This window comes from Syngnathoides biaculeatus, chromosome 17 (assembly GCF_019802595.1).
Source record: "Syngnathoides biaculeatus isolate LvHL_M chromosome 17, ASM1980259v1, whole genome shotgun sequence".
Lineage (NCBI taxonomy): Eukaryota > Metazoa > Chordata > Actinopteri > Syngnathiformes > Syngnathidae > Syngnathoides > Syngnathoides biaculeatus.
The window spans coordinates 14,057,903-14,077,405 of record NC_084656.1 but is presented as its reverse complement, the minus strand read 5'-3'; the positions used below and the strand labels follow the sequence as shown (position 1 = coordinate 14,077,405).

Below are 19,503 nucleotides of genomic sequence, written 5' to 3'. Positions count from 1 at the left end.
CTATATATATTGTAGTTTTCACATTCACCAGCTGCAAGTAGTATGATTCAAATAATGATGTATCCTGATTTTTACTCTGTTTTGTCCCCCCTAGAACATATTCAGAGTATCATACATTTCCATTTCACATCAGGATTATGTGATAAATTTGGACAGTGTTTGCATGTTTTACAACCAGTATAACTGGTTAAATTTGACTTGCTCGGCCCAATTCTGGAGCCAGTAATACAATCCTTTGAAGTACGTGTTTTTCAATGGAAAACATTACCTATTTAAGGAAAAAGTTTGGTAAAATCATTGGATCTTTCTGAGCAGTTCATCAAGAGTTGTGACTTACTGTGTTTATTTTTAATGTAAAACCAACAAATAATCTTGGATCATGTTTTTGTCTGTTTTTGCACTGCTGGGCAGATGTAATAGTACTATAATGAGAGTGTGATTACAATTGGCAAAAAAAGGTCAAAGAGTGTTAAATCATTGTTGTTGTTGTTTTTTTTTGTTTTACTGTAAAATATTTTTCAAGATCGCAGAGTAACTGCTCCAACAGGAAATAATCGAGTTACTTTTCCTCCATGGAGATTGAGGTACTTCTGGAACCATACAGTGTATATGAGTGTAGATTTAGTAAAAATAAATCAATCAATTAAAAAAAAATAGTGCTGCAGGTGCGAAGGAAAGAGAAACAACATGAGAGCAACTTGCAAAGTGTTAATTTATTTAAAAAAATAATAATATTTCTTGACACAGGATAGAGATTATGACTCTGGGTACTCTTATTTTGTCTTTCTTCATGCATTGCTGCACTGTTTGTGTTCAGTGTGTTGCACGAAGGGTTATAACCAACATGGATGCTAAAAAGCTTTAGCATTGAGAGAGCAGATTAGTGTGTTTAGCTATGTGGGTGTTTAAAAAACAAGTAATTCTCAGTTTACTTGTACAGTAAACTTAAACTTAGAGTGGCAAAAAAAAAAACAGCTGGCAAACTTTTTTTTTTTTTTTTTCGGAATAATTTTTCACAATTTGCCCAGAGGCTGCTCATTGTGAAGTGAGTTGAGTGGAGTTCACCAATGAGTGATGCATTTTTGTTTGTTGAAGGGTCAAATGCTGAACCTTTTAGCTAAAAAAATATATAATTCCATTTTGGGACATCACACTCAGTGTACAAACACATTTGAATATTATACCGGTACATAAAATCACACACTTGTATCCACATACAGATACTGGAGAGATTTTAAAAAACACACTCTTACTCACATACTCCAAAAAGCAAAAAAACACAACGACAATGGAAACAAATGTAACATATCAAAGCTAAAATGGAAGTTCACTAACTTGCCTTGTGCACTTGACATCAGCAGGCTGGAGGACTCATTGAACAAGGGTTAATGGACACATCAGGCTTTTGTTTTATAATCAAACACAAAGATTCACACCATTAACCCAGCTGATTCAGGAACAGCACTACTAAATGCATGTAGACACAAATACTGATTCATCAGACAAAAACATGGAGTGCACACAACTTCATTGTTTCTTTCCAATCTGTTGTGAAACCCTGCCACCATAAGCCACACTATCTGTAGAAAGTCATAGTAGGAGTACGTGAGATGTTGTAACCGTAAAGGTGAGATTAATTATATTTTCCCCCATTATCAGTCAGTTGCTTTAGATGTACATGTAATTGTCTTTACATTTTAATACTTTTGTGTAACTTTAAAAAAAAAAAAAAATCCCCCCAGGAATAGGAATAGTAAGAGAACCCTGCATGTTAGCATGAACTACCTGCTGAGTAACCACTGAGGCAGTAAAGCCTCTTGAGGTCAGTTCCAGCAGAGAGGTGAGGCATTTGAGATTCCAAAACGTTACCTTGCTGAGGAAAAGTTCAGCAGCATCCTAGGTGTTTTCCTTAGGGCGGGGATGGAGGTCTTTAGGGATATTCTCGATGCAACGCTTAGCTTGTCTCATCTCAGCAGGTAGCTGTTGTATAAACATGTGTCTGACTGCAGGGGAGCCAGAGAATGAGATGGGAATCGAGCTGATGCAAACCTTCGTTATGCTAAGGGTGGAGTTTTGAGATGAAAGAATGACACCAGACACGAAACAGCAGTGGCAATCTATGGATGTCAGCGACCACCCAGCTTGTAGTCTTTCCATGCGTGCCTCCTCCGGGTAGTGATGGGGAACTGGGACAGTCTGCTAAAAGGCAACATAATCAATCAAAGCAGGCGGTCTGACATTCAGCACAACACAACATTTCTGCTGGGAAATCATTGCTGAAGCATTCTCCTCTCTTTTTGCACTGCAAATACTGTACACTAGGTAGTATTGTATGTTCAATTGCCTTTCTACGTATATGCACGGGTATAAACAAATACTGCAGCTGCGTCAGTCGTACTTCTGAGGGCAAAAAGCATTACCTAACTCATGACCAATACTTTCAAGGCTTATTTGTTCGAGAATTAAAACTGACAGTTCATAGCAAAACTGAAAAGGCAATGAAAGCTTTGCATTGGGAAATGTGAGCTTGTAATCACAATTAGCATGGGAATGAATTTTCGATTTATGAGACACAAATAAAAGTATCATGGATATTTTCTCAGTCGTACATACCAACAACAAATATAAATACAACGCGGTATCACAAACAGTTTTTGATTATACAGTATAATTGCAGCCTTAAGTCTTACAGTTACAAAACTGACTTGGACAGAGTGTCTAAAATAAAGTCACCTGTTTGTAGATTTTGGTAGTTATTTAAACAGTATTTTTGAAATGTTGCATTCATTTTATAGCTGGCAGGGAAGCAAAGTTGAGTTGGAGAAAAGGATATTAAAATATTGTAGTTTTCTATGTGAAATTTGCAAGTTTCTGTGTTCACGTGAGTGCCCCCCCCCCCCCCCCCCACGCCGACTCTGGAAATACTCGGTCCCAGATCTCAAACATTTGCATGTTTGTTTCTTTGTGTCCTGCAATTGGCAGGTGATCGATCGAGGGTGCAACCCACATCACACCGAAAGTCAACTGGGATAGGCTCAATCTATTCTTATCTCTGTGACGCAAATGAGGATATGCGATATTGAAAATGGAAATATTCATTAAATTGTGGTGTGTTCCATTGGTTATATTTACTGATGCCAATTTGCTGATATTTTTCAAACAATTTCTTTGTTATTTGAATGTATGTGTGAGAGAGAGAAAGGAGAAAATCAAAGCTCAAATGTTTGCTCTTGTCATGTATTTTCTTCATAATGTGCTCTTATAAATTGTGCCTGTGATTGTTGACATATTGGATCAAGTAAAGACAGATGCAGGAAATCTATTTAATGAACACAAGTTATACGTTTGCGACCTCAATATGTTAAAATGACAGTCCAGCTGATGTCTTGGTTTATAATCTCAACCTTCTTAAATTATGGACTCACAGCTGTGGGCAGTAGCAGACCCTCGGGGCAGATCACGTGTTTCCATCTAATGTCAGTTTGTCTAGAGTCAGCAGGGCTTGGCTTTGTTTTTTTTTATATATTTTTTCCCATCAGCACCATCACCTCTCTGCTGGGAGCATCTTTGGTGGGATATGATTTTAACACAACTAATGAGAAACACTTCACACTGCGATGCTCGACACAGTGAGTTCATTAATATGATCCCATAAGTCCTTGTTGGCCCGTGGGGCAAAAATTGACAGTGACAGTAGGATTTATGCTCTCAGTCAGAAAAAAAAGTGTACTTAATCTCAGCAGAACCATATTTTAATTTTTCATCGGGCTTTATTTTTATTGTATCTTATTTCTGCTATGATTTGATTTAAATAAAATGAAATGTGTATTTTAATTTCCCTACCTATAATTGTTTTATAGGTAGAGAAATTAAAGTTTAATGTGTTATTTTTTTGTCAGGTACAGTCTGCACTTATGCTTTTCATTCATCATTTAAGTATTCAATTCATTAGAGCAATTATTTCATTTAGGATTAGATTTATGCAAATGGTACTTACACTGTAGGCTATTTAGTTTGGCTTTGTACTTAAAGATTTGCACATCTGTTTTAAGCTTTGCAAACAAACGCAATGAATTTGTTCACTCATTTTGGAGAAATGCTGTATCCGTTTTAGTTTTCAAAATTAAAATTCATTATACCACACTGATGCTTCACCCTGAATAAGAAGCGTCATCATGGTATTGAGACACTTGTGATTTGAGTCACTTCTATCTGGATTAGTCGAGAAAACGTGACACATTTAGGTGTGTGAGATTATGGTCTTGTACATGTATCAGTATGAGTCAAGCGCACATGACTCCGCGGCGGTGGAGGAGGCGGATCCAAATCAAATTCTGCTGTTGGCGCCACAAAGGCCGGTGCTGACTTGAATAAACTGTTTAATTAGATTCTAACTACATTTCTTGCAAGATGATTATCGGGAGGATGCTCTCCTTTACACTGTGTTTGGAATGAGATGTATTGAACACTCATGCTTTCCCAATTTTCTTCCATTACTTCTAATAATTGCATCATTGAAAATTCACCTTTTCAAACGGAACTGTGTTGGGCAGACTTGGTCTTGCAGATTTTTGTCTTTATTAATGGCCCTTTAATCTTATTTTCTATATCATCAAATGACTGCTGAAGCCCCTCATTGGCTAGTACTCGAGAGGGATCAGTTTTGCCCATGATAATATAATATGAATAATCCATCCATCCATCCATTATCTACCGCTTTTCCGGATCAGGTCGCAGGGGAAGTAGCTTCAGCAGGGATACCCAGACTTCCCTTTCCCCAGCCACTTCTTCCAGCTCTTCCGGAGGGATCCCAAGGCGATCTCAAGCCAGCCGAGAGACACAGTCTCTCCAGCGTGTCCTGGGTCATCCTCAGACATGCCCGGGACACCTTCACCAGGGAGGCGTCCAGGAGGCATCCGCATCAAATGCCCCAGCCACCTCGTCTGACTCCTCTCAATGTGAAGAAGTAGCAGCTTGACATTGAGCCCCTTCCGGATGACCGAGCTTCTCACCCTATCTCTAAGGGAGAACCCGGAAACTCATTTTGGCCGCTTGTATCCGGGATCTTATTCTTTTGGTCACGACCCACAGCTCATGCCCATAGGTGAGGGTAGGAACGCGGGACAGTTGAATACTCACAATTATTTCTAAATTCAATGGTAATTTCAACCACGATATGAATCAGGGAGGATGGGGAGTGGGGCACTTATGGTTGTTTTATTGTGTATAATTATGTTTGGGCGGCACAGTGGATCAGCTGGAAAGCGTTGGCCTCACAGTTCTGAGGTCCCGGTTTCAATCCCGGACCCGCCTGTGTGGAGTTTGCATAGTCTCCCCGTGGGTGAATGGGTTTTTCCTCCGGGCACTCTGGTTTCCTCCCACATCCCAAAAACATACGACATTAATTGGACACTCTAATTTACCGCTAGGAGTGATTGTGAGTGTGACTGTTTGTCTCTATGTGCCCTGCGATTGCCTGACAACCAGTTCAGGGTGTACCCTGCCTTTTGCCTGTTGACAGCTGGGATAGGCTCCAGCACTCCACTTGATCCTCGTGAGGATAAGCAGCTTTGAAAATGGATAAATCGGTGGATAATTATGTTTGATATCATCATTGTGAATGTAGTTTTACTAAATGAAAATTTTAATTCTGAATCAATCTTCAACATTGTACGATCTTTTTTGGATCGATCACACTTGGAAAAAAAATATTTGTGCTGTGCTGAATAGAATCCTTACTCTGAGGATCCAATAATTCAGTCCTTTCTCACGATCACAGCCATTAAAAAAATACTCAACGACCCAGCTAAGCCTCCACCTTCCAAGTCTGAGGGCTCATTGGTACTCATTTATCAGATGGACTTCGACTGAAAGAAAACAGAACTTTGGAAGGGAAGAAGGACAACTCTTAGTCAAGTTAACATGCATTTTTAATGATTATGAAAACTTTTGGAAACAAAGTTAGTCAGAAAAGTGACAAATGTTTCACTTCAGCAAAGTGTTACAAAAATGATATATTTCTTTTTCACCCAAAACAAGATTCACAAAGTAAATCTAGATTTGCTTTTATCCAACTTATTGTGAGTTTGAGTAATAAAGAAACTAATGTGATCAACAGGCTTCATTACGATGCATTCACATTACTCTGCTTAGCTTGTGCTATGAAAAAAAAAGTTTGAGAGAAAAGGCAGTTGAGAGAAAACCTCAAGTCAGAGAATAGTACAAAGAATAACCTTTACATACAAAATTTATTCAGTATAATACAGTATATTGTATAAAACAACAACAACAAAAAAATCACACTGTGCTCGCCACTGTGGAGAATTACTTGCTTCATCCTGATGGGTCAAAATGTATGCGTTGCACAAAAGATGTGTTTTCTACCTATAGGGGCACATTATGCACACAAGTCACACTTTGTCTGTACAAGGAGCACGTCTATTATGGACCTTAAGAAAAGCTTCAATATGCATATAGTTAGTGTGCAAGCACTTTGCAGGTGGAAAATGTAACACGTAACAAAAAATGTCAACTGACACATCTGCTACTCTGGCTAGTGAAGAATGTCTTTGGAGGTGTATGAATGCACATCCCTACAAACAAAATGGCTCAAAATTCTTCCAGTTTGATTTTATATATTGAATCATGTGGATGTTGCATTTCCATTGAGCTTGAATTATAACACAATATGCAATATTGTCAAAACATTGTACTGCTATGATTGTATTTCTGACATTTATTAGTTTGTTTCATGTTTAATTTCTGAATTTGGTTGGTTTCGCATTAATGTAGAGTATTTCGTAAAGAGTAGATACCAACAAGCATACAAGTGTGCAAGCTCTTGTGGCGCCCGGGGCAAAGAAAAAGTTTTTTGTGTCCTGAAAACCAACTGCTCAGTAAAGTAAAAGTAACACTTTAAACACTCGTCCTTGATCTTGAATTATTACACAGTGGAATGCGAAAGTTTTGAAAAATCATTAAAATGATGAATGAAAACCAAATCAGCATTCCATGGATGTCTGGATTCAGAATCATATTCAAAATCTACATGGAAAATAAGATCACAGGCTGATCCAAGTTCTGGAAATTACTCAAGACAAGTTAAAAATGTGTAAGTGCGACCTCGGCGTGCCCGTATGTATAGCCTACGACGCTAATGATGAGACGCCGGCTGTTCTCCTGAGGGCTCTCCTCCCAGACCCGGATCAGAGCATGAGCGCATCAGTCAACTCCTGAACTGTCTGTGGTGCAAAGTGGCAAGAGTCTATTTGATCACATCTGGGACATGATCAAATGAATTCAGGTCTGGGAAAGGGCTAGGCCAGTCCATAACATCGAGGCCTTGATCATGTAAAAACTTCTGACACAATCTGGTCACGAGAGGCCTAGCATTCTTATGCATAAGGAGAAACCAGAGCCCCACTGCACCAGCACATGGTTTTACAACGGGTCTGAGGATATCATTCCAGTACCCAATAGAAGTCAGGGTACAAGCGGCCCCGCAAGAAAATACCTTCTGGTCTAGGCCCACAGCCAAAACCGTCGTGCTATGGGTCGTGCTAGACTTTTCATTTTTGCATCGTCCGGCTAACAAAGAGCCAAATCATTGGTCGTGGGTTAAGTTATACTACAACAGGTTTTGTCATTCTCGACAGCATGTGGTGTGTTTGCCCTGATCTGGCCAAAATCCGGGTTGAAATCCTGCAGTCAGATCTAGAGATTATCTGTGAAGATCACAGGGAACCAATGGCAAATTTACCAATCTCAGTGTTCTCTGGCAAATGGCAATCAGACTGCACGGTTTTGGGGTGTAAGCAGAAGCCACCCTCATGGAGTCAGTTTCTCAATGTTTGAACATAAACATGCACATCAAGCAACACGAACACAACAACAACACAACAACAACAGAGAACAGGGGAATTCACCGTGATCGCCACCCACAGAACCACTCCTTCACAGAATTGTTTTGGTAATTGCCTGTCATTTCCACCTCGTGTCCTGTGTCATTTGCATAACGGCAGGTGAAACTGAATCACAATCTTTATTGCCTCCTGGCTGGACAGGCTGATTTCACAGAAGTAGTGTATAATTTACTTGGAGTTACATTTTGTTATGTTTGTTTTTGAGCAGCTGCAAATTGTGACAATTTATCCACTTGTTGCACTGCTCGTTAGTTTGAGAGCAGCTCAGGCCTTAAATCAACAGCCAGCCTTTTAGTCTTGAAATTATCATCCTATGAAACAATCTCAGTTTTTACTAAATGAGGCTGTATTCCGGTTATGCCCTTTTTTGGATGGGACTTTAGGGAAATGCCTTTGTTTGGTATCCTACTATTCTATTAATCCCTCAGCCGGATCGTTGTTATGGAGACCTAAAGTCCTGAAACAGTTGTTGCTTACCTCGTGACTACAAGCCTCACAGTCACGTTGAGTCTGGCGTGCAGCCATATTACCATGAGAACACCTGCTTTTATTATGCAGTGTTAGAAATATACAACATCTTATTCATTTTCTTTCCAGTAACACATTAATTTATCTGAACTCAATAGAAATGATTTATTGATCATTGTCAATATGACAGTTATCTAATCACTTCAATTGGACACAAATGAAAGGATTGACATTTGGGATACAGTCAGTATAAAATGACCATCACTTACCTGTAAATGAACAGTTAAATGATGGTTAGTTAGTTAGTTAGTTAGTTAGTTAGTTAGTTAGTTAGTTAGTTAGTTAGTTAGTTAGTTAGTTAGTTAGTTAGTTAGTTAGTTAGTTAGTTAGTGACACTGATGCGTGCCAGGCTCTTGTCAATACTGGAAAATAAGTAACTGATAAACTGACAGATATTTTGTTGTTTCTTCCTTTCTGCTCACTCTTTTGCCATTCTACCTTTCACCTTTTTGAACAGGCGGCTGTATTCCACATGTCACCTCCGTGTAGTCTACTTGGGAGTATCATGGGCTCTGGCTACGGTTCGGACCCAGAGTCCCCAGACTTCTCATCGGGCAACCTCCCTCCCCAGTCATCCCAGTCTCCCGAGACAGGTCTCGAGATTTTTCGCGGACATACGGAAGTCATTCTATCTGTGTTTTAGCTCTGTAGTAGTTCTGCTTGAATCCCGTCTCGACAGCAGCAGCATCATGAGCAATTTCAGAGCAGATCATCGCCTTTCAGCAACTGTCAATGTTTAAACAAACAAACCCACATTGTCCAGTTTAACATGCTACTTCAACACTTCCAGTTCTTCGATCTTAAAATTTGCCCTTTTTTTGGACATCATTAATTTAATATTCCATTGACAAATTAGACTGGTTTCACATATGAATCGGATTGTACTTTGGCCAATAGCAAATCAAATTTTTATTGTTATTGTTCTGTGCATTTTTTCTTCTGTTGTGTTCCCTCGACCTGTTCCCTTTTACATCCTGTTCTGTACGACTGGAATACCAATAAACATCTAGCACGTATAACAAAATAACCAGAGTATGTCAAGCATAAAATGGGATTCAGGTCCTCCGTACTTCATTACCAATAGCTAAACAAGAAATATGTTATAAAAAAACAAACAAACAAAAATTATGGTGTCAGAAAAAAAAAATCTGAAATAGATGCAGAAAAGGCTTCATCCTCTTTACATATTTAAGGCTCTTGGTCAGGGGTATCAAACTATTTTTGTCACAGGCCACATTGTGGTTACAGTTTCTCTCAGAAAACCTAATGACCGTGAAACCATTTAGATGTTCAATTGCCTTATCATATTCGTACACATACAAAATGAAATATCACAGTTTGTAAAAAAAAAGGGTTTTGGTCACAAAGAGTGCTTTTGCAATATTTCAATGTTCATATATTTTACATTGAATTTTGAGTACATATTCAAGCAAAAATCTTTGAAATTGATGCACACGATTTACATAAATTATGTAGCAGGATGGATCTCGCCACTGGGCTTTGAGTGTGACACCTGTGCTCTAGGTTGTTGGCTGTGATTACCAGTCAGATCACTTACACACAACCTTCACCAATGGAAATATGAGGGAACAAAGAAGCAGAGGCTTATGAAAGTAGAGAAAAGCCCTTAATATCTGCCTGCTCATCAGACTCCCTTAGGTGGTTTTCTTTGAGTAGCTTCATGGTTCAGAGGTGTCATCAATTTTCGTCCGCCTTGTGTCTGCCCAAGTGCTTTGTGAAGCCTCCTTTAGTCTGGCTGTAAACACCCCAACAAATATGGAATGATCGAATGAGGTTTATCGTTATGATCCTTTGCAATGTCATGTCGAGGTCTGGTTTACAACACAAGTCCATTAGCAGTAAATCAAAGGAAAGAGAAGCATAGAAAACATACAGGAATGCGGATGTATGATGATTTATTTATGATTTATCCTGAACATCTGCTAAAGCAAGGCCCATGCACCTGAGTTGACCCATTCGGTCGTGTTTATGTTAATGCACAGTAGTGATGGGATTTCATTTAATATGAATACTGTTGTATTTTTAAGTGTTCACACATCAAAATCCACTGGTATTCCTGACTTCAACCATGATAAAGATAATGGTTAGTCTCAATATCCACGAAGGTTTAGGGACGTTAATTATTTTTCGTAGCCATAGTAGAGCTGAAATCATAGGTTCAGTAGCATGATGCATAACTTTTATTTCAGTTCTGCATAGAAAATAATATGTATAATTATATACAACCATGCGTTTCATCTGACTTTTTTGATTTGAATCAATTCTGATTGTATTCTAAAAGCAACAACATGACTGCTGCAAGATTAAGAGTTTGTCACAACACATAATGCGGGACACGGAATAGATGCATGCAGGCAGGCAAAGTAAAAAAAAAAAAAGAACAAGTGCTTAGAATACAAAATATGAAGCTATTTAAATTTCCAAAAATGTACAAAGCAAAATAGGAAAATGAGTAAATCGGTAATTAAATATACAAGGAACAGAGACCCCACATAGGATTACGACTTGACAAAATACTGAGCAGAAAGCAGCAACCTAAACAATAAACACACAGATTATTAGTCAATGACTCAAACCTGTTCATGCGACCAGTGGAACCCTAACTTTTCAAAACAACATTTGTGATGAATGGGTCCTGGTAGGTCCAATTTGGAGATGTTGGTTGGGGTTGAGGTTAGGGCTCTCAAGTTCTTCAACACCACAATCGAATGAACATTCCTTTATGGAATTTGCTTAATGCAAAAAAAAAGAAAAAAAAAAGGCCTGATCCATACTGTCCCCACAAAGGTGGAAGCACATAAATGACTAGAATCCTTTGGTAAGATGACGGTATAAATTCAAGCCTTTTTTTTGAATGGGCACTTTGTCACAAAATATCTGTCCACTTGTGCAGTTTCCCACTTTTTGTTCTTGAAAAAGATGACTAAGTCCCAATTCCTTTTCACAAGAAGAATTGAACTGCTGAATCTGAGGCTGAAGTTTGAGTCTCTTTGGTGTCCATGCGTGGCAGATCCTGAAGACTAATGATGAGGCTAGAGGATTCCAAACTCCCACGGCTATCTGTGTCCCTTTTATTAAGATGCAGGCAGCAGAGAAATTCAGTTGGGTGTGGAGCTGATGGGATAAGCATCTCTCCCGAGAAGAACTTTTATCTGTGGCTGAGAGCCATTGTGCGCTTGTAAATTGTAATTACCATGAGCACAGAAGTACTCCGATAAAATTACACCTGTTTATTCAACAGGACTTATGCATACTTTCAAGAATATAATGACATTTTAGATTGTTTCGGAATTGGTTTTGTTTCTTACCTCAAAGCTGAGGTATAATTGGGTCAGTTCTACAATCTTGGTCAATTCAGCTGCTCTCCAAACTTGAAGTATGACTCCCATTAGGCGCAGTTCTGCTCCCGGAGGCCATAGAGGACACAGAGAAAGTAATTACGAGACATAATGTTATTAATTACTCTGACCGCTCGTGCTTCTGTTGGCACTCAACTGTTTGTGGATGAGACTCTCAGTGCCAGGCACAGGCAACGCCACAAACCCTAAACAACCCACACATCTATGCCAGTGGGTTGAAGGACATTTTTTGCTCATTTACAATCCTTGGAACTTTGTCTGTTATCCTTGTGCAAGCGAGGCAAGGCGAATTCATCCACTATAAATCAGCAGCTATCTCCTGTGATATTTTTTTCTGTCCTTTCAAAGCACAGTGTTAAAAAAAACATGAAGGGAGAAGGCGGTCAGACTGCACAATGTGAATCAATTTAGAAATAAAAAAGGAAATTAGAGTGAATATAATTATTGTTAGTACAACAATTACTCGTGCTAACGTGTAATGAGACCCTTGCATGTCTGTTTTCTCATTAAGGGTGTAAAATCTCCCACCTCCAGATTGTTTCCCCATGATCTCCGCCTACTTGCAGTTTATAAATACCTCAAATAGGTCACAAATAGTAGCATAGAATCTCATTTCGCCAGTAATAATGCAATAAGACACGCACCATATTGTTAATGACCCAGCTAAAGATGCTTCTTTCATGATGCCGATTTCACAGGAGCGTTCTTGTTGAAAGTTCCTAAAATGGATGGATCAGATTGTCATTCACAGTAAAGGTGAGCAAACACAATGCATTCACATCTCTGTATGTCTGCCGAGATACTACAAATATAAATTCCCCACAAAATCACACCTGGGTGGTGTTTGTGTCATTTGTTTACATTGCATTAAATGTACAGGTTTAAAAATCATAGTTCAGTATGTACTTTGGTTTTAAGGTCACAGTCCAGTTCACATTTGGATCATGATGTGAACAGTTTATAAATATGCTTATCCTTGCACTACACAGATTTAATGAGATTAATATTATGTGAATGAAAAATAAACATCAGCGAACTTCAAGCAATAAATTCTCCGATGAATGATTCTCAATGTAAATAATGTGCTAGAAAATAAGCATTTTTTTTATGAAAGTGCAAAATCACACTTGTATTTTAACATAATGAACAATGCAGACAAATACAACAGTAACAGAGCAGTCTAAATTATTACACTATAAAAACCTCAATGGCATTTGTTATTGCTTTCGCTCTATCTGAAGAGCCAAGTAGAGGCTGTTAAAATGCTGCTGGAAGTTTCATTTGCACCACATATTTTTTTTTCCTATGATGGACTGATATTTATATTACTAATTGATACAATTTCAAATGAATTAAGTAGTTTGACGTACCGCCAAATGCACATCACTCTCCCTGACGTGTGCTAGCAAGGGGCTGAGCAAAATCCAAATTCCCAACCAAAGACATTCTGGATGCAAATACATGCATTTTACAACCGGACAGATAGAGGAAATTAGGGGAAAAAAATCGAAATGTATAAAAGATCTTGGGCTTCATTCAGTGTTTATGTACAGAAAAGCTAAAAATGCTCTATTGTCACTGTCCATATAGCAAGGAGTTTTATATGATCTCCCATTCAGTCAAGGTTCAAGATGAAGATCTTTGCTGGTGGTTGCTGATTGTTGATTTTTTTTTTCAAGCATAGTAAAAATGTATTGGCATGTGGGCATTCTGCCAAACCTTTGGCTATCCACACAGATATTTTGAGAGAATATACTTCTACTGCTGATGTACATAATACTCAAAGGCAGCGCAACTGGGCAGGCATATCAGGCAAATGCCAAGGGCTCAGAGCGAGGGGGGTCCCATGAGACATGAGACACTGTACTGTTTCACTCATTGAAACAATGAAATCTCTTTTTAATGTGTTGTCACACGCATTTACATGCTTCACTTGAAAGCATCATGATCTATCTGCATGTGCAATCACACAGACAGCAAAAGAGAGATTTACTGTACACTCTTATGCTGACCATGAGCTGATCAAATGTTCATGAAATTTGAGTCAGATGTAATACATGGATAATGCTGAGAATGTATGACATATAAACATGTCCCATACAAGTTAAGTGAATGGGGAATGAGTTGGTCATTATTGTGAAAAGTCTACCGAACTGGAGATGTCTTACACAAAGATCCAGCCATTTCAGATCAAACGTTATGAGTGTTTTGATAAACTGTGATGAAACCAAACAGCCCTGATTTCACATATTTAACGTTATCTACAGTATGTCAGATTGGTTGTAGCTACTATATAACAAAAAACAAAGCCACTCCTTGGAAAGGAAAGAAAGGCAACAATGAGCTCAAGCTTGTCTGGCCTTCCAGAAAACGTATTCTCCCTCCTTTTTTCTAGCGAGACTCCTTGGCAGTTATGATGCATTTACTTACTTACCTGAACAGGAACATTTTCTTTCATCTCCGTTACAGGGGATCAGTGAGACACATCTCTAGTCATTTGAAGTACTGTTACCGGGGGACACGCTGCTGGGCCACCATACTGAGCTTATTTGATTTACAGAGTTTTGTGTCAGCTGTGACAATCCACGCTATGCTTCATGTCTAGTTCCAAGAACAGAGACGGGAAATAAGAACATCATAGTCCTATCCCTTCAAGCTATGACTGGTCCACTGCCTATTGCTATGATGTAGTCTAACCGAGTTATTTTATTGTATGAGCAGAAGTCAGCGGATGTAACACCCACATGGACCACAGAGAATACAGCACTGAGGACAAATGAAAAATGAACTAAATAAAATGGCAACTTCATTAGGTGTCAGATTTTAACAATCATGTTTGTCTTGGTCCGTTTATATGAATGACTCAATTTTCTGGATACACTCTACACGAGCCTTCATATTTTCCGCAGATAAATGGTTAATTTGGCAACCGATTCAGTGGAGCTATGCGAGAACGTCAAGTGCATTCAGGGACACTGTGTAAATGGAAGTGAATGTATTCATTTAGTACCTAATTGCAAAATTTCTTTGGCCTACTTGGAAATGTATTATTTGTATTGGAATGCTTTAGTTAAAACACTGTCTGATCACACTCTCATCATACAGGACTTTTTTTTTGTTATGTTTTAGAAAATAAGAACAGATAAAATGAGATACAATGTAAAAATAGTCAGCCAGAGCCACAATGCAGTTATCAGTCCTCAAACTATCGGTCTTGTCATATCGTGCTGCTTGTTTTTATTTCCACATTAAGTCCTACTTTTGTTTAAAGTCAACCCATCCATTTTCTTCACCGCTTATCCTCACGAGGGTCACGGGGAGTGCTGGAGCCTATCCCAGCTGTCAACAGGCAGGAGGCGGGGTTCACCGTGAACTGGTTGCCAGCTGTTGGAAATTTATTTCTAAATCATCATAAACTTAAGTTAGTAATCTGACTCCAATTTGTGACCTTACCCAACTGCCACTCATCCAACAATATGCGCGCTCGTTCTGCAATAGAAAGGTATCAGGAAGCCGGCATTTTCACACACGAGTGGATTTATTCCTTCAACACACACCTGGGTCTCGGGTCCCTCTCATTACAACCCTGCACGTCTCTGTTCCCTGCAGCCGACGTACTCTACATCCGAGTTGCCCAGAACAATTTTAAAGTACAATCTACTAATTCACTATTGGTTCTGTGTCTCCTGCTGGTATCCTTGGCGCTCTCTCATTGGTCTCCTTTGGTCCGCCGGATGTTGGCCCGACTCCTCCCCTGCAGAATCGCGTGCTGGCTCCTCCTGGTGCTGGTTTCCTGACAGTAGTTTTTCCACCAACTGCCTCTGAGTCCTCTCGTCTCTGCATCATCCTTGCAGTTAGCACCGTCTGTTCTAAAACATTCCCTTCTTGCACATTCTTGCACCACATACCCTGTTTCGTTCCACCAGTCACACACTCAGCACTTTACAGTCTCACACTTTCATACACAGGATGTAGCAACATCTAATGAACTACTTTAAGCTCAAACTCTTATATTCCTTTACAGCCAATTGCAGGGTACATAGAGCAAACAGCCGCACTCACAATCACACCTAGGGGAAATTTAGAGTGGGAAATTAATGTTGCAGGTTTTCGGGATGCGGGAGGAAAGGGGAGTGCCCGGAGGAAACCCACGCAGGCACGGAGAGAACATGCAAACTCCACACAGGCAGGGCCGGGATCGAACCCGGGTCCTCAGAACTGTGAGGCCATCGCTTTACAGCTGATCCACCATGCCGCCTTGTTTTGATTCTTCATTTAAAATAAAAATTATTTTCTGTTTTCATGTTTTTGGGATCGTAGGGTAGAAGCTGCAGCTGGCTACTAGTGCGGATGGTGTTGGAGTAGAGGCAAAATGAAAACATGAAATGCCAGTAGTCTAAGGGGAATAGCCTGGTAGCAGGATATTGAGAGGAAAAAAATTAAATATGAACTACTTCATTTTTGGAATGGTGAACTTAGTTCAAACTTTTGAAATATGAACAATTCATTTGTTCATTTTTGGAACAATGAACTGAAATCCAAACAAGTTCCCATAGAAAATTAATATTCCCAACACTCGCAATATTGTAATCTTTCTCGTCCATTAAAGACACTATTGCAAGGTAAAATAGTATACAAGTGTGTGCGATAATGCCTGATGAATAAAAATCTTTTTAATGTATATAAAATAGTTTGGGCTGTTTTATTAGTCAGATGACACATCATCCAAGGTACCATACTGCCTAGTACTATGTATTTTGTAGGATTTTGTTTTCAAAAATATCCCACCCATGTGACATCAAAATTTAATGATTTCGTAGTAATTATCCATCCATTTTCTTCACCGCTTATTCTCACGAGGAGAGTGCTGGAGCCTATCCCAGCTGTCAACGGGCAGGAGGCAGGATACACCCTGAACTGGTTGCCAGCCAATCGCAGGGCACATAGGGACAAACAGCCACACTCAAAATCACACTTAGGGGCAATTTAAAGTGACCAATTAATGTTGCATGTTTTTGGGATGTGGGAGGAAACCAGAGTGCCCGGGAGAAAACCCACGCAGGCATGGGGAGAACATGCAAACTACAAACAGGCGGGTCCGGGATTGAAGCCGGGACCTCAGAACTGTGAGGCCAACGCTTTACCAGCTGATCCACCGTGCCGCCCTGATCATCAATATGATAAAAAATTTATCAAAGTGAGGTTTTTGTGACAATAAATCTGTTTCGAGATTGGTTAAGAATTTTTACAAATACAACATGAACAGAGATGTAGATGATTTGAAGCTTGATCCAAGCTCCCTCACACAGCCGGATTTCCATGGTACTCAAAATCCAAACTAAAATAGGACAAATGCTAAAATGTGCTTGATCCAAAAATATAACACCTACAGATTGTCAACTTTGGCTCCCTCACAAATTTTTGTTTTGGTTTTTATTTCCAAGGTTGGCATTTAGTAGTGTGAAAATAAGTATTAAGAGAAAACAGTGAAGATGATAATAACAAGCCAAGGAGCAGATAATTGGATTTTTTTTTTCCAGAGACTTTTTTCTTTTTTCCTCACAGCATCAAGTAGGGTACTGGAGAATTACAGTGTCGCAAATTCTTTTTTGATTAAATTGCAAGGCTACAGGGTTGCAAGGTCAGCCAAGCAATTAAAAGAAGCTGTTAGGGTGGTCCATCTCATTTCCATTTGTTACATAACACGGCCCATTTCACAACCATCATGAACCTTTGGTCTCAATACTGTCTGCATATTCGTAAATAAAAGTCTGCCACAGCATTCCTTGAGGCCATTTTCATTTTTTGCTCCTGAAGGGAGGGGTGATACACTTTAAGGTCAGACTCCACTCGAGCCTTGAGCCTCACTCCCTGACAGGTTTATTCAGACAAAGGGCCAAGGTGGGAGTGAAACGCTCTCAGTGCAAGCCAATTAGAGCTTGTTTATTTTTCTCAGCAGTCTAATAAATGTCACTTTCAAGTTTTAATGGCTTGGATATAGAGCTTGATTAAAATGCAGGCCGGTGTTGTGACTGGATATCAAATACAGCTGCGGACGCCCTCGATGCGTAGAATAGCAAAGCATTGTAATGGGAGGTTATAATAATAATAGGAACATTTATAACACCCCGCTGACCTCAGTGTTGAACAGCCACCATGAGGTAGTGGGGAACACAGCACCTAAAGGAGATCTCATCCTGAAATATTTAGTCAAAGGCACTGAACAGTTCAACAACCATAACAAGGGATATAAAAGCTTGTTCACATCCCTGGGTGCTAAATAACAACACTTCCTCAAGGCCCTTGGTGCATGCTCCAAATGTAAGAGGCCCCATTTTTCAGGCTGTGAAATAACTCCAATCCAAAAATGGTGTCAAACAGACTCTCATCGCGGCTTGCTTGTAGAAATGAAACCAATAATCATTACTCGAAAAGCGTTTCAAACCCTTACACCCACCCACCACCATCGTGAAAGTGTGCTGCACAGTCCAACTGACCCCGCCCCAAGATGAGATGTCCCAAGGAGCTACACTGTGATGTAGAAGTTAGCAGTTTCACCTCAGAGTCGAGAGCTTCTGAGTTCCAATCTCAGTTCAGAACTTTCTAATTTGCATGTCCTTGTGTGGGTTGAGCCTCCTCCCACATTTCAAAACAAACATTTGACTTATAGTCAAAATATACTGTAAACCATATGAAATGATACTTAATTTCATTCCACGCCATTAAATGGTTGACTACCAGTTTTCCAAGACATTATTGAACGTCTGAGTCGGACTCAAACCAGAACAAGAATGTTGTTTTTATAATGATCTTGCCTCTTCTTAAGGTGTGGACTTGTTATCGTCTTTGTATTTGTGACATTTGCAAATGTCACTGTGAACTAGGACATAATTATTTAGGAAATTATTGTCAGGCTGCCGGCGGTGCTCCTCGGTTCATTTTAATAATGTTTTGGTCTCTTTGCATTACAAAACTCCAAGTGAATAGAAAGTTGTTGCCGCTTACAAGGCATGTATCTCTTCTTTGCATTCTTTGAATTTATACTCCCCACAGGAAAAAGAAAGGAATGGTATTTTTGTTCGTTATAGTGAATCAAGTCAGCACACAATAAATTGCATTGAACTTTAACTTCAATGAATTAGATTATACAACGACAAAATAATGACACAATGATATAAACCATGGAAAGGCAACTGTAAACTAAAGGTTTTGTGCTATCTTACACAAAATAAGAAGCTAAACTGGACTGCTTGTCGTAGCACCCATGGTGAGAAGGGCCAATTACTACTTTTACCGCTTGAGCCCTGGGAAGACTAACAACCCACTTTCAAAGATCACCAACAGGGATTTCACTGATAGAAGGGCCAGAAAGATACAGCACATTGAGCACAAGTTGAAACTGACTTAAAGTTTAATCTTCAACTCTAAAATTCACTAGAAACATTGGACAGAAAGTAAAGCCCAGGATAGTCATTATACTGGGAGGGAAAAAAAAAACATAGTCTCAATAAACTAAATTTTTTAATTCCATAATAGAGAAAGCCTTTCACAAAAAGTGTCCTTTACAACTGATTTCTAATATTCTATCTGCAAAATTAAACTATTGTAATCTACACTACACAGCAATGACCTTAAAGTCAAATTGAGGGCACGGCTGAATGCTTAATTGGGCA

General features: G+C 39.3%; 1 long non-coding RNA gene across 1 annotated transcript; it reads right to left on the bottom strand.

The window, feature by feature from the left end:
- Positions 1-10,361: 10,361 nt before the first annotated feature.
- LOC133490711 (uncharacterized) lies at positions 10,362-15,952 on the bottom strand. Its single transcript, XR_009792267.1, has 3 exons — positions 15,388-15,952; positions 12,475-12,549; positions 10,362-11,871 (listed from the first exon to the last, which is right to left on the bottom strand). It is a non-coding gene; the product is annotated as an uncharacterized LOC133490711 (long non-coding RNA).
- Between the last annotated feature and the right edge of the window lie 3,551 nt (positions 15,953-19,503).